A 13,217-nucleotide genomic window follows, 5' to 3' on the forward strand; every position below is an offset into this window, starting at 1 on the left:
TTCTGAAGTGTTGAGTTACAAGCTGTACTCCTAAACACTTGGGGATGGGATATTTGTTGGCTACAATTAAAAAGAAAGATGTTGCCAGAAAAAAAAAGAGAGAGAGAGAGAGAGTATGAATTAAGCCAACATAACAAAGCTTGCACAAATCAGAACAAGAGGACAAAGTGCCTAGGATCATGCTAAAGGGTAGTTGGAGACATTATTAGACCATGAGCTCCTTAAGACTAGACAGATTATCTCTTCATTTTGTATCCCAACACCTACCATAGCTCCTGGCACAGAACAGACACATCATAACTGCTGAGTGAAACTGAACTCTTCTACATTTAGTCCTAATTCCAAAGGACATGGTGTTCACTAATGGCCTGTACTGGGAAATAACAGAGAGAAGGAAGTTAGTGGAATCATGACAGGGAGGTTGATCTTCGATACCTCCTCCATGTGACTGGCACAGTGATAGTATTTAGAGTTGTTGATGGACCATGACAGGCAAAGAAGAAGAGGCTACTATTTGAGATAAGAAAATTAGCAGATACCAATATTTGCAGGAGAAACATTTTTTTACATAAAAAAAAATCATATTCTGTTTTTTGTTTTTTTTTTTTGTCTTTTTAGGTAGAGTCTGGAGTAAGAAAGAGAGAAAGAGAGAAGAGGTGGGGGGGGGGGAGAAAGAGACCACAACAGCAAAGTTTTCTTCAGTGCAGTTAGGGGTTAGGCTCGAAACTAGATCACACACATAGCAAGGCAGCACACTATCCAAGTGAGCTATTCTGCCAGCCCCATACTCTTTTCCTTAATTTTTTTCTCAAACTATTTTCCATGTCAATTTAATTTAGAGGGAGGTACAAAACAGTAAGTAAATATCACACATCTTACTACATGCTTCTCAGTACATGAATTATACTCATGTTTTAAAGGAATAATTGGTCCAGAAATACATTTCATCAGCCTTTTAGTTCTTCTTAGATTAAACTTGAGCAAGTATATAATGAGAACTCTTGATCATGCCTCTCCTAGCAGTCGAATTTGCATGCCTTGTTCCCTGTGCTTCAGTGACTTCCTGTAAAGCAAAGTAGAAAGTTGAAACATTGTTTTCATAGATTATGAAGTATATCAATTCATGTTTTTTCTAAATTTCCAAGTGAACTAATAAGCAAAGATTTGGTTATTGGCAACTGTCTGACTAATCCTTGAGCTAATATCTTTCTTCCTTTCTTTCTTTCTTTCCTGTTTTTCTTTCTTTCTTTTTTTTTTCTTTCTTTCTTTCTTTCTTTCTTTCTTTCTTTCTTTCTTTCTCTCTTTCTCTCTTTCTTTTTACCAGAGCATTGCTCAACTCCAGTTTATGAAGATGCAGGGGATTGAATCTGGGATTTCAAAGCCTCAGGCAAAAGAGTCTCTTTGCTGTCTTCCCTGTTTTGTAGCTAATATTTTCAATTTCCTTTTCTAGTGGGGCTCTTTAATAAGTTTGTCTTCTGATTTGGGTCTAATAGTTATAAAAGTATTGGATATAAAATTCTCCAATCAATTACCTATGTACATTTTTAAAACATATCACACACCCATACACATGTATATTGTTAAAATGACAAATTGTAAGTTGTAAGAGAAGCTATCATGATTATGCACTTTTGTTCACTAATAAACTAAGACTAGTTCAGTTTATGTCCATAATAATTATACTAAACATTATACCAAATGGTTATGCAAATAATAAGCAATTGTCTTCTGAATGTGTAAATGTAACCAAAATAATAATTTCTAAAAATTCTGCCTATAGTAGGGAAAGCACAATGTTTCACTGAATGTGAAAACAAAAGATAATCTCATGACAGATAAAATATAAATGCATTCTCTACATGGTAATCCTAAAAATGGAAGTTATCTGCAAGCCTTCACCGCACAAACTGTTTTCATTAACAAACACAACATGTAACTGAAAGGTATGGCATCTGCATATGTACATTCACACATCTTTGCTCATAAAATACTGAATTTTTCAGTTTAAATTTATTTCTTATTGAAGTAGCACTAGTTGGCATCACTTTGTAAGTTCCAGGAGCGCTTTCTCAAACATCTTCAAAAGTAAATGCTCACACCAGGCCCGCTACCAAGTGCCTTCACCACATCAATACAATAAGCTTAAATTTAAATTTCTTACTTCTCATTTAACACTGTTGATTTGCCAAGCTTAGAATCATGTCAAAGCGTTTATTTATTTTTTCTTATGTGGTTATTAAAAAGGAAACATAAGAAGGCACATACTATTAATTTCCTTTCATAGTTTGCTCTTTGTGAATATTTCAGAAAGAAATGATTTTAAAATATCAAACATGTGCATCCAGATCTGCAACCCTGCTCTCTACGTATTCTCTACGTATATTCTAATGTTCTTTGGGGAACATAGTAGAAAAGGAAAAATGTTAATTTCCTGCTAAAGAGTGGATCCTGTCTGCAATTAAGTGGTGCGCCCACCAGGGAAACAGAGCTACAGGTGTCAGGGTTTAGCACATCCTTCCAAGAGCTCCTGGTTTTGCTATAATTTTATTAGTGTGAATTTGCATTGACTGCAACTTCCATCTGTGGTAAGGCAGGACAACTCGGAGTGGGTAAAAATGTCATCTTTAACTTTAGTATTGATGAACTTATCGCTTATGCTATTGCAAGTAGCTAAAGTGAGACTTTCTAGGTTTTATTCTGTGGCTTGGGAGAGAATAAAATCTCATAGTCCTCCAAGCTCACTTTCTTTGCTTCCATGTGTGTTAACCACCCTGGCATCTGAATACCCAGCAACCCACAACATCTGCTCCTTCTTCAGTCTCCCCGGTCTGCTGACCACACTGGATGCAGTATGAGATGGGGTAGGTCTAGTTCTGTCAGCCTCATCTCAGGACCCCACAGAAGTCGGTTTTTTGTTTGTTTGTTTGTTTGTTTTTTACACCTGGGCAAGAATAGCATGAAACTAGGTTTCTCACAAAAAGTTTTCACTTATGTTTATTGTTTACTCTTAAAATTCTTTTAGTTCTTTCTATGCCTGGCTGGCTTCTCTTTCATCTGAAAACTAATATCATTGATAGTGTGTTGGTTTCATCATTTGCTTAGAAAAACTAGTAATACCTTTTCTTAGAAAGCTTTCACATGAGGAATTTCATGTTGATAATAATAGAGCAGCTAATTAAAGGAAATTCTGATTCATGTTATCTCGATTGGCAGGAAGTCAGCTTCATAAAGAAGTGTTCAGTTAGCTTTCATAAACATTGCATTCTCTGATCGCTTATGTTTTTACCAAAAATCACAGGTAGGTCCTGATGTAGCCAGAGGCACTAAGAACTAACTCTATTAGCTTCCATCTAGAATGTAGTTCTCTGCTCAGCATGTATAAACTAGATGTTAAAACCTCATCTGCTTAGCTTTGATCACCTAGTCTATTGACATGCCCCATGCATGATTCATCAAAATAAAATGATGCCTGTTTATTTCACTAAATCAATAACTGAGTTATGATAACACCTATAAGTCCACATTTAGGAACTAAGTAATAGACACATGCACATCAGTAAGCAAAAGAAGTTAGGGTAAGCCTGGGGAGAAAAAAAAAAAGACAGGAATTGGGAGATGATGGTGTTGTAACACATCGTGCTTTAAAACGTTGTAAAAGAGAGGCCGGGCTGTAGCACAGCGGGTTAAGCACACATGGCACTAAGCACAAGGACCCGCTAAGGATCCCAGTTCCAGATCCTGTTTCCCCACTTGCAAGGGGATCGATTCACAAGTGGTGAAGCAGGTCTGCAGGTGTCTATTTTTCTCTCCTTCTCTCTATCTTCCCCTCCTCTCTGCCCTATCCAACAACAGCAATGGCAAAATAACAGTAACAACAAAGACAACAAAATGGGGAAAAGATGACCTCCAGGCACTGAGCCCCAACAATAACCCTGGAGGCAGAAAAAAACAAAAAACCCACAACTTGTAAGAGAGCTGACTGTATAGGAAAAAAACCAAGGCATTTGGGTAGGGAAATTTAAGATCTTTGATTAAGTCTTAGGTCTGTTATTAACTATGACTTTTGTCAAAAAACTTGAACCAACTGAGTCGTGCTTCTTTTTTTTTTTTCCATCTAGAATGTGAGGAAAACAATATCTTGTGAGGCAGGGGAAAATATTATGATATGCATAAATTTGTATGCTAATTTATGTTTTAAGCATTGCAAGTACCCAGTTTTCATTTTTAGTAACCAGACTCTATTGCTTCTAACAGGTGTTCAAATTGCAGAATTTTTACTTCAAATTAATATTAAGAAAATCCTTGCCAGAAAATAATTTTTACACAATGTGAATATTGTTTTTGTCTCCATCTCCTTTTCCCCCTCAGTACCCTCAACCTAGTAGGGCTGCTATGATGGGAATTCCAAATCATCTCACATAAGAAGGAAGGTAATTAAAGCCTGGGAGTAAGGAACTAAGGCTGGGCAGGAAAGACAGAGGGGTGACAGAGGAGAGGACTAAGGATCAACAGATGTTTCATTCCTGAGACTGACTGGAGGTGCTTGCTATTATTGTTTTACTTCTCAGCAGAACCTAGTAAATCCTTTTTTTTTCTTTTGAATTGCCACCAGGTTTGTCAGTGGGACTCGATGCCAGCAGTGGTCATTTTCTCCTTTTCTATTTTTATTTGATAGGACAGAGAGAAATTGAGAAGGCAGGAAGGGATAGAGAGGGAGAGCACACCTGCTTTACTGCTCATGAAGCATCCCCCCTGCAGATGTGGAGCAAAGGCTGAAACCCAAGTCCTTGCACAGGACAGTGTGTGTGCTCAACCAGGTGCACCAGTGCCAGGCCCCCTAATAAATCTTTTTAAGTACTGATGAGCCATCTAGGGAAGAAAAAAATGCATCATTGCCTACTAAATGCAGTAGATGATCAGTAAAAGTTAACTGAGTCTCAGCTTAATTTGCTCTATCTCTCTGGTTCACATATTCACACATAAACACACAGTTTCACATAGCTGCTCTGTTAGCACCACAGACTCAGATCTTAACTTCAAATCATCATCTTCTACTTCACAGCCAACTTCTGATTTTCCTGTTTTTATATATAACGTTCTCCTCAGTCACCCTATTTAAAAAAAAAAATAGCTACCTCTGTGCTTTCCTTATATTACCTGAAGAGACAAGACTGAACTACTATGTACCTATCTATTAATATGACTTCTTGTACTAATATTCACAATACATATGATAGAATTAGTATTTACAGATAAGAAAATAAATCAGTGGGGAGTCGGGCAGTAGCGCAGTGGGTTAAGCGCACATGGCGCAAAGTGCAAGGACCAGTGTAAGGATGCTGGTTCCAGCCCTCCCCACCTGCAGGGAAGTCGATTCACAATGATGAAGCAGGTCTGTAGGTGCCTTTGTCTCCCCCTCTCTGTCTTCCCCTCCACTCTCGATTTCTCTCTGTCCTATCCAACAACAATGACATCAATAATAACTACAACAAGAAAACAAGGGCAATAAAAGGGTATAAATAAATATAAAAAAAGGAAAATAAATCAGTGAAAGAGGAGGCCCAGAGCAAAAAAGAAATGATTAGAAATATGCAAAAGATACATAATCTCACAAGTAAGAATGGAACTGTAAATTGATACAGTTAGATAACTTTTTACCTATCGGATAAGCGATCTTAAAGATTACTAAAAACCAGGTTATAGTCGAGGGAAAGAGGCATGCTTTTAGGCCATCTTTGGAATTGTGAATTGGTTTAAAATTTCCAGAGACCAATTTCATGATATCTATGAAAAGTCTTGAAATTAAGCACTCTTCGGGAGGTCAGGCTGTAGCGCAACAGGTTAAGTGCACATGGTGAGAAACTGGAGGAACCACGTAAGGATTCCGGTTCAAGCCCCCGGCTCCCCACCTGTAGGGGGGGGGGAGGGGGGTCGCTTCACAGGCGGTGAAGCAGGTCTGCAGGTTTCTATCTTTCTCTCCCCATCTCTGTCTTCCCCCTTCTTTCTCCATTTCTCTCTGTCCTGTCTGGCAACAACAACATCAATAACAACAATATTAACCACAATTGATAAAATCAACAAGGACAACAAAAAAGGAAAATAAATACATAAATAAAATATTTTTAAAAATGCACTCGGGAGTCGGGCGGTGTAGTGGGTTAAGTGCGCGTGGCACACAGCACAAGGACGGGCAGAAGGATCCCGATTGGAGCCTCTAGCTCCCCACCTGCAGGAGAATCGCCTCACAAGCGGTGAAGCAGGTCTGCATGTATCTTTCTCTCCTCCTCTCTGCCTTCCCCTCCTCTCTCCGTTTCTCTCTGTCCTATCCAACAATGACAACATCAATAACAACAATAACTACAACAATAAAACAAGGGCAACAAAAGGGAATAAATAAATATAAAAAAAGAAAAAAAAAAAAGAAGCAGTCTTCAAAAAGTTTCCTAAGAATTTTTTTGATAAAAATACTCCACCAAATGCACAAAAATGTATGTGTTTTGCAATTTTTGTACACATTTCTGTACAAATTTTATAGTGGTAAAAATATATAATAATATAAATATATATCAGTGAAGATGATTAAGAAAGAATAGAGATAGGGTTACTGGAAAAGAATAGAGAATAGGGTTACTGGAAAAGTCACGACACATCTTTGCATAGGGAAATATAGAAAAACACGTCGACTTTTCTGGCAACCCAATATATAATAATGTATCAATTAAAACAGTAATGTATCGATCCATTTTATTTTTGAGAAAATACTTACGATGTATGTGCAAAGAATGTCTAACTAATGCCTATGGCATTTCATTTGTATATGTGAAATATATAGACATGCACAGTTGTTAGAAGTGGTGCAGTATTGGTCTTGTTTATTTCTGTGTGGTAAAATCACAGGTCTTTGTTTAGAAACAAGCAAGCAAAAAAAAAAAAAAATCCCTCCATTCTAGAGTGTGGTCTGAAACAGTCACGGTTTGACCCCACATTATTAACTCCACATTACCTTCCTTATGCCCAATGCTAAAACCACAGTCAAAAGACTAAATTAAAGGAGGTTGTCTGAATCCAGATGTGGATGCATAAGGCTGATAAAAAGGAAGAATGAGGGTCGGAGGGTAGATAGCATAATGGTTATGCAAAGGACTCATGCCTGAGGCTGCAGAATTCCAGGCTCAATCCCCCACACCACCAGCTGAGCAGTGCTCTGATAATATATATATGAAGAAAGGAAAGGAAGAAGGGAAGAATTAGGTAAGAGAAGAATAGATGACAACTAGGCTGGTGCTTCAGATCTAACAGGGAGCCTGTTGCTCAAAGGGATCAGCAGGAAGATTCTCCAACATTCAGAATAGCACAGTCTCTTGAACATAGCAGTGATTCCATGGTTTTTCAATGGATGAATGTGTGAACTTTATTATAGTATTTCAGTGCCCTACCCAAAATATTTTCTATCACTTCCAAAAAAAAAAAAAATGCTGTAGAGGGAGTGAGGGGGTAAATAACATCATGGTTATGCAAAGAGACTGAAGCTCCAAAGTCACAGGTTCAATCTCCTGCTCCAGCATAAACCAGAGTCTGGTAAATAATAGTAATAATAATAAAGACACTAGAGAGGCAGAGAGGCAGTAGGATGTAATGAAAGAAACATCAAGAAAGGAATTAGGAGACCTGTTTTACTACCAACCAGCTGTCTGTCATCTCACCTTTCTTCTGCCTAGGAGTTCTCTACTTCTGCCCAGGGACTCCACTGTGCTTTACCAGAGAGTTCTATGCTGTCTTTCAAGTTTCAAGAAGGAAAATAAAACAGCTGAACCTTCCTATTCATCCTTGCCTGGTCTTCCAAATTCTGCAGGCACCTAGGAACTCACAAATTCTTTCCCTCCCTGCCTGAACTTTCCTCTTACATATTTAGTTTCCTTATCTGTGTTGAGCTCAAGTGGCAAGGGAGAAAAAAATATGCATCTAGTTGTTACCTCAAATTTGAAAGAGAAGACTATGCACACGATAGCCCAGGGATTTCAGCTCAGAAGCTGGACCACTATCATGGTTTTAGCAGGCAGTGGGCACTCACCCTCTTTACGGCACTGCTAAGCACTTAGCATCGGAGGATCTCTGTCTCTCTCTTTTCATCATCACAATAGCAAATGCAATTATAATTAACCAGAAGATGGATGAGTGAAGCAGAATGTGCAAGAGCTATATGACATGTCCTGCATAGCCTGGTGTGCCCAGAGTGGAGGTCAGATTCAAAGGTGAGAAGAAGATTGTTCATCTGTGGTACTTACAGGGTGCAGGCGCTGCTACAACTTCTGAGACCCTCTTAAGCGGTTTTACCGATTTCTCCACTGGGATTTTTTTTTTCATTTTCTTTCTTCTTCTTCTTCTTCCTCTTCCTCTCCTCCTTCTCCTTCTCCTTCTCCTTCTCCTTCTCCTTCTCCTTCTCCTTCTCCTTCTCCTTCTCCTTCTCCTTCTCCTTCTCCTCCTTCTTCTAAGTTGTTAATGTGGGGACTTGGATACAACAGATAAACCCTCTGGTTCATGCCAAATGATTCAGTCAGCAGACTGGGTCTGGGCACCAAGTCTTTCTCTGGAGCGCTGCATGGGCTGTGACCTATTGTTCCGGTACCCACAGAATGGAGTGCCTGCCCTCTCTTTTCATTGTGGGAAAGCCCAGGGCTGGGCTTAGCTGCGAAGCTGAGGACAGGGCTGGCCTGGGCATCAGGCTAATCACAGCAGTTACCCTGCACAGCAAAGCTTTTCACACTCAGTTGACCATCTGCATCAGAAGCCTCCTTGTTTTTGTCCAGTGTTCACCAACATACACACACACACACACACACACACACACACACACACACAATAAGGGATTGAATAGAATACATCTGTAAGCTCCCTGCAGCCTTCTCTTCCAAAGAACACATGCTTGAGGCTCCTTGTGACAAGAGTAGCCCACTCCTGTAGGCTGTTCAGGTAAATCATTCACATCAGAGTAGGTGTCGGAGCTCTACAATTCCTTTTAGTTGCATATTCTCTCTATTCTTAAGCTACAGGATCAAGTTACTGGCATGTTCAAAAAGCACTAGAGTGGACCCAATTTTTTTGACAATTTAAATCCTATTTGAACCTCTCAATTTTGCAGTGAAAACCAATTTTTGAGATGTAATCTAGAGGAACCTAATAATTGCTAAAAATTTAAGTGAGAATAAAAGAAAAGTAAGCTTATTAAACCTTGGGAACCTTTCCTGATTAGTAAATGAGAAGTAAGTAACCTATAAGTTCCTATCAAAAAAATGGGGAAAAAATTAAAATCATTACTTAAGAACATCTGAAGCTCTTATAAAGTTTGTTCAAGTTATGATGCCTTTTAAAACTGCAGAATGTAAGCATATTATGATAAAAAATATCTCTTTAAAGTATTGACTTGAACTTTGAATTGAATCACCAGCAACATTACAAGTGCCTTCTTCAGAAGTCCTAACTTCTTAAACTTCTTTAAATAAAACGCAATGCCTCTAAGTTATCATTTTAAAATTGTTTCAAGACATTGCCACTAAAAGCCACTTACTCTCATGTTCTTGTTATCTTGAAGGTCTTATTTCCAAGTTCACACCCTGGTACAAATGGGGGTAGTTTGTTAAGTCTGAGTTTTAAATAACTTGATAAAATGGGTCCTTGCAACTTTCCCCTGGGATTTAATACTAATCCTGCTATTGAGAAAATTACAGGAATATTATTAGGAAAGTTACTGCATTTGCATCCTCTTGAAAAACATGAGCATTGCAGACTCAGAGTGGACTAGTCCTTCTAGGTTTTGTAATCTTTACATAAGCTGCATATTATTCCTGCTTCTGGGAGTTTTATTTGTGTACTTTTCTTAGTTACATCAGCAGTGTTAGCCTAAAACTACGAACTCAGTAGAAATCATGAAAAGAAAAAAGAAGACGAAGAAGAAGGAGAAGGAGAAGGAGAAGGAGAAGAAGAAGTTAAAAGGTCAAAAGGGAACTGCTCTCTCTCTTCCCCCAAACTTCCTCCATTTGTACCCACTGATGATATTTAAAAATGTTTACTCACACACTGGCCAGCTACATTAGACCAGAGTTATTGCTGGGGCTTGGTGACTGCACTACAAATCCACTGTTCCTGGAGGCCATTTTTCCTGTTTTTGTTGCCCTTGTTGTTGTTATTGTTGTTATAGCTATTATGGTTGATAGGAAAGAGAGAAATGGAGAGAGGAGGGGAAGACAGAGAGGGGGAGAGAAAGATAGACACCTGCAGACCTGCTTCACTGCTTGTGAAGCGACTCCCCTGCAGGTGGGGAGCCGGGGGCTCAAATTGGGATCCTCACTCAGTCCTTGTGCTTCCTGTCATGTGCCCTTAACCTTCTCTGCTACCACCTGGCCCCCCAAATGTGCCTTTATCACCTCTGAATTCTCAGCTTCTCTCAAGTGTGTTGGTGTGCACTTCTTCCTCCTTTCACAACCTGTGGTCTTATTCCTTATATAACAATGTACTAAGTGTCACAGTCCAGAGTAAGGTTCCATTTAAAAGGAGAATATGCCAACAAATGAAGTAGGGTGGTAGTGAGAGGCAACAGATAGCAGTACTCTCTGGAAACCATCCATAAAAGAAGGGCCCTGGGTCCCATATAGCTGATCTTTTTCATGTGGGGAACAGCAAAACATCAAAACAACAAAACATCAAAACATCAGCAACTCCTGCCATTTGATGCCACATCCTAGAACTCCCCATTGGGTTCCAGGTTCCATAGTTGAATAGGGGAAGGGAGGGTTTTCAGGTCAACTGAACTTAGATTTATTTTTGTGTGACAAATCAGTAGCGTGGCATCCGACCTTATGAACGGGTGTCTTAGGAGGTTTATTATGGTGACTCAGAATCTCTGAATCAGATAACCAATGGGACTAGGAGAGACTTTCTATGTGTGAAAGACTGAAGAACAGATCTTTGGGATCATTAGAAACAGTAGCCCACTGGCCTGATTAAGGGTCAAGATCACATAGTGGCTAAATACTCTGAGGGCAGGTAGTTTGTGTTGTTCTGATGACAAACTCTCCAGACTGTTGTCCACAAAGTTTGGACCAATTTATATTCCCACTAGCAATGCAAGAGAATTCCTTGCCGCGTACAGCCTCTCCAACAGCTGGTGTTTCTGTCTCTTCTAATGTATGGCATTCTCACAGGTATAAAGTGGTATTTTACTGTTTTTATTTCCATTTCTCTTACCATTAGTGACTTTGAGCATTTTTTTCCATATATCTATTGGCCGTTTGGATCTTTTCTTTGGAGAAGATTCTGCCCATGTTCTCTCTGTTCCAGTGGGGTTGTTTATTCTTTTAATTGTTAAGTTTGGCAAATTCTTTGTGTATTTTAGTTATTAGCCCTCTGTCCAGTGGCTAATAACACATAAATTTTTTCTCCCACTCTGCAGGAAGTCTTTCTGTTTTCACAGTGATTCCTTTTTCTTAGCAGACACTTTTCAATTTGATGTGATCCTGTTGGCTTATTTTAGTTTTCCTTGCAATTGGATTTGAATTGTTAAAGATGGTTTTAAAGTTTATATCAGAGACAGTTCTGTTAATGTTTTCCTCTAAGTATTTAGTGGTTTCAGGCCTAACATCTAAATATTTGATCCATTTGGAATTTACTTTTTTTTTTCCTCCAGGGTTATCACTTTTCCCATTTTGTTGCCCTTGCTGTTGTTGTTGTTGCTGTTAATGTTGCTGGATAGGACAGAGAGAAATCGAGAGAGGAGGGGAGACAGAGAGGAGGAAAGTAAGATAGATACCTAAAGACCTGCTTCACTGCCTGTGAAGTGACTCCCCCCGCAGGTGGGGAGCCAGAGGCACTAACAAGGATCCTAACGCTGGTCCTTGCGCTTGGACCATGTGCGCTTAATCCGCTACACTACAACCCAGCCCCTGGAATTTACTTTTATCTGTGGTGAAATGTGGTGGTCTAGTATCATTCTTCTGCACATTTCAACCCAGTTTTCCCAGTACTATTTGTTGTATACCCTTTCCTTTCAGCATTTGATGTTTTGGGCTCCCTCGTCAGAAACTAGGTGTCCAAGAGGGTGGGGTGGAGCTCTGGGGAAGTGGGGCTCCAGGACACATTGGCGGGGTCGTCTGCCCAGGGAAGTCCGGTTGGCATCATGGCAGCATCTGGAACCTAGTGGCTGAAAGAAAAGTTAATATATAAAGCCAGATAAATTGTTGACTAATCATGAACCTAAAGGCTAGAATAGTGCAGATGAAGATTTAGGGGTCTCCGTTTTGTAGATACTTAGCAGGCCTATTTTAGTTATATTCCAAAGGGCCCATGATTATATTAGTGGTTTTTCGTTTATTTTTTTTTGTTTGTTTTTCTGAGCCTGACATCTGATATGCAGGTGGAACCAAGTTATTGTCTGCGGAGATGATGTCATGGCTGGACAAAGGACCAGAAAGGTGGATCAAGGAAGAGAGTAGCTCCCAAATATGGGAAAGGTGTATAAATATTGTTGACTATAAACCCCATCGATATTATCTGATCTGGGGCCCATATTCAGCTTAGGAGTCTGTGTGACCTCTGCATCCCTGTAGACCTGAGCTCATATTCTGTGGTCATGAGTAGGAACGTTCAAGCTGCCCAATTTCAAACCCATCTTCCTCAGGTGGAAGATAGAGTATGTTGTCCAGCCTCCCTTCAGAGGATGGAACATTCTCTACCATTGTTGATCCAAGTTGAGGGCAAGGTCCTGTGGGAGCCCACAGAGGGCTGGCACTATTGTGTTGTTCCTGATAGAGATGACCAGTAACAATGGAGAGGGATTTATTCAAGGTCTAGGCCCATCATGTCTGTTTGGGAATCTCAGGACTCCCAACTAGGGCCCCAGCTGATGGGGTGTCCTGATAGTGACTAAAGAGTCGTCCTTAAAGTATGCCAGTCTATTGCCCTTATTCAGCTTTTGCAGTCCTTGCTTTGATAAGGTTACCTTTGGAGTGATGAGGGTAGTGTAATAGGAAGTAGTTGAGGGTATCTAAATCTAAGTAGACACTATTTCACTAGGAACTTTATGGCGTCTTTTTAGGTCTTTCTACTTGCTTGTTGCATACACTGACTCATTGCAGACTATTGTGCACTTTTGCTTTCAGGGATATATTTTGCTCTAGTTTATGGATATGTGTGAACATATGCCCTATATCATGGGATCTGGTCTA

The sequence above is a fragment of the Erinaceus europaeus genome, chromosome 17 (genome assembly GCF_950295315.1).
Source record: "Erinaceus europaeus chromosome 17, mEriEur2.1, whole genome shotgun sequence".
NCBI classification, from domain to species: Eukaryota; Metazoa; Chordata; class Mammalia; order Eulipotyphla; family Erinaceidae; genus Erinaceus; species Erinaceus europaeus.